Below are 3,813 nucleotides of genomic sequence, written 5' to 3'. Positions count from 1 at the left end.
TAAAAAGCAGAAATTTCACTTATTTTAAAGTAAAAAGGCAGAAATTCCTCTTATTTTGGGGCAAATATGAATAAATTTCCCATTTTTGTGGCAAAAGGTATACATTCCCCTGATTTTCGGGAAAAGAAGCAGAAATTCCCCGTATTTCGGAGCAAAATTGCAGAAATTTCCCTAATTGTGGGGCAAAAAGGCAGAAATTCCCTATATGTTGGGCAAAACGACAGAAATTCTCCTTATTTTGGGGCAAAACTCAGAAATTCCACTTATTTTGGGGCAAAATTCCAGAAATTTCTCTTATTTTGGGGCAAAATTGCAGAAATTTCACTTATTTCAGGGAAAAAAGGCAGAAATTTTCTTTATTTTGGGGCAAAAAGGCAGAAATTCCTAATATTTTGTGGCAATAATGCAGAAATTCCCCTTATTTTGTGGCAAAATGGCAGAAATTTCACTTATTTTGGGGCAAAATTGCAGAAATTTCAATTATTTCAGGGCATAATTCAAAAATTTCTTTTATTTTGGGGCAAAAAGACAGAAATTCTGTTTATTTTTGGGTAAAAAGCAGAAATTTCACTTATTTTGAGGTAAAAAGGCAGAAATTCCTATTATTTTGGGGCAGGAATCAAGAAATTTTTCTTTTTTGTGGGAAAAGGTATACATTCCCCTTATTTTCGGGAAAAAAAGCAGAAATTCCTCATATTTTGGAGCAAAATTGCAGAAATTGCCCTAGTTGTGGGACAAAAAGGCAGAAATTCCCTATTTGTTGAGGCAGAAAGACAGAAATTCTCCCTATTTTGGGGCAAAACTCAGAAATTCCACTTATTTTGGGGCAAAATTCCAGAAATTTCCCTAATTTTGGGGCAAAATTGCAGAAATTTCACTTATTTTGGGGCAAAATTGCAGAAATTTCACTTATTTCAGGGAAAAAAGGCAGAAATTTTCCTTATTTTGGGGCAAAAAGTCAGAAATTCCTAATATTTTGTGGCAAAAATGCAGAAATTTTCCTTATTTTGTGGCAAAATGGCAGAAATTTCACTTATTTTGGGGCAATATTGCAGAAATTTCAATTATTTCAGGGCATAATTCAAAAATTTCTTTTATTTTGGGGCAAAAAGACAGAAATTCTGTTTATTTTGGGGTAAAAAGCAGAAATTTCACTTATTTTGAGGTAAAAAGGAAGAAATTCCCCTTATTTGGGGGTAAAAATTAAGAAATTTTCCCTTTTATGGCAAAAAGGTATACATTCACTTTATTTTCGGGCAAAAAGGCAGAAATTCCCCGTATTTTGGAGCAAAATTGCAGAAATTCCCCTAATTGTGGGGCAAAAAGGCAGAAATTCCCTATATGTTGGGGCAAAAAGACAGAAATTCTCTTTATTTTGGGGCAAAACTCAGAAATTCCACTTATTTTGGGTCTATTCCAGAAATTTCCCTTATTTTGGGGCAAAATTGCAGAATTTTCACTTATTTTAGGGAAAAAGGCAGAAATTTTCCTTATTTTGGGGCAAAAAGGCAGAAATTCCTAATATTTTGTGGCAATAATGCAGAAATTCCCCTTATTTTGTGGCAAAATGGCAGAAATTTAACTTATTTTGGGGCAAAATTGCAGAAATTTCAATTATTTCAGGGCATAATTCAAAAATTTCTTTTATTTTGGGGCAAAAAAACAGAAATTCTGTATATTTTTGGGTAAAAAGCAGAAATTTCACTTATTTTGAGGTAAAAAGGCAGAAATTTCTCTTATTTTGGGGCAAAAATGAAGAAATTTCTTTTTTTTGTGGCAAAAGGTATACATTCCCCTTATTTTCGGGAAAAAAAGCAGAAATTCCTCGTATTTTGGAGCAAAATTGCAGAAATTCCCCTAGTTGTGGGACAACAAGGCAGAAATTCATTATTTGTTGAGGCAAAAACACAGAAATTCTCTCTATTTTGGGGCAAAACTCAGAAATTCCAATTATTTTGTGGCAAAATTCCAGAAATTGCCTTTATTTTGGGGTAAAATTGCAGAAATTTCACTTATTTTGGGGCTAAATTGCAGAAATTTCCCTTATTTCAAAAATAAAAGGCAGAAATTTTCCTTATTTTGGGGCAAAAATGCAGAAATTCCTAATATTTTGTGGCAAAAATGCAGAAATTCCCCTTATTTTGTGGCAAAATGGCAGAAATTTCACTTATTTTGGGGCAAAATTGCAGAAATTTCAATTATTTCTGGGCATAATTCAAAAATTTCTTTTATTTTGGGGCAAAAGACAGAAATTCTGTTTATTTTTGGGTAAAAAGCAGAAATATCACTTATTTTGAGGTAAAAAGGCAGAAATTCCTTTTATTTTGGGGCAAAAATGAAGAAATTTCCCTTTTTAGTGGCAAAAAGTATACATTCCCCTTATTTTCGGGAAAATAAGCAGAAATTCCTCGTATTTTTGAGCAATTTTGCAGAAATTCCCCTAATTGTGGGGCAAAAAGGCAGAAATTCCCTATTTGTTGAGGCAAAACGACAGAAATTCTCCTTATTTTGGGGCAAAACTCAGAAATTCCACTTATTTTGGGGCAAAATTCCAGAAATTTCCCTTATTTTGGAACAAAATTGCAGAAATTTCACTTATTTCTGGGAAAAAAGGAAGAAATTTTCCTTATTTTGGGGCAAAAAGGCAGAAAATTCTAATATTTTGTGGCAAAAATGCAGAAATTCGCTTTATTTTGGCAAAATGGCAGAAATTTCACTTATTTTGGGGCAAAATTCCAGAAATTTCCCTTATTTTGAGGCAAAATTGCAGAAATTTCACTTATTTCAGGGATAAAAGGCAGACATTTTCCTTATTTTGGGGCAAAAAGGCAGAAATTCCTAATATTTTGTGGCAAAAATGCAGAAATTCCCATTATTTTGTGGCAAAATAGCAGAAATTTCACTTATTTTGGGGCAATATTGCAGATTTTAATTATTTAAGGGCATAATTCAAAAATTTCTTTTATTTTGGGGCAAAAAGACAGAAATTCTGTTTATTTTTTGGTAAAAAGCAGAAATTTCACTTATTTTAAAGTAAAAAGGCAGAAATTCCTCTTATTTTGGGGCAAATATGAATAAATTTCCCATATTTGTGGCAAAAGGTATACATTCCCCTGATTTTCGGGAAAAGAAGCAGACATTCCCCGTACTTCGGAGCAAAATTGCAGAAATTTCCCTAATTGTGGGGCAACAATGCAGAAATTCCCTATATGTTGGGGAAAACGACAGAAATTCTCCTTATTTTGGGGCAAAACTCAGAAATTCCACTTATTTTGGGGAAAAATTCCAGAAATTTCTCTTATTTTGGGGCAAAATTGCAGAAATTTCACTTATTTCAGGGAAAAAAGGCAGAAATTTTCTTTATTTTGGGGCAAAAAGGCAGAAATTCCTAATATTTTGGGGCAATAATGCAGAAATTCCCCTTATTTTGTGGCAAAATGGCAGAAATTTACCTTATTTTGGGGCAAAATTGCGGAAATTTCAATTATTTCAGGGCATAATTCAATAATTTCTTTTATTTTGGGGCAAAAAGACAGAAATTCTGTTTATTTTTGGGTAAAAAGCAGAAATTTCACTTATTTTGAGGTAAAAAGGCAGAAATTCCTATTATTTTGGGGCAGGAATCAAGAAATTTTTCTTTGTTGTGGGAAAAGATATACATTCCCCTTATTTTCGGGAAAAAAAAACAGAAATTCCTCATATTTTGGAGCAAAATTGCAGAAATTGCCCTAGTTGTGGGACAAAAAGGCAGAAATTCCCTATTTGTTGAGGCAGAAAGACAGAAATTCTCCCTATTTTGGGGCAAAACTCAGA

This window comes from Micromys minutus (genome assembly GCF_963924665.1).
Source record: "Micromys minutus genome assembly, contig: SCAFFOLD_47, whole genome shotgun sequence".
NCBI lineage: Eukaryota > Metazoa > Chordata > Mammalia > Rodentia > Muridae > Micromys > Micromys minutus.
Note: the sequence above shows the minus strand (reverse complement) of the source record.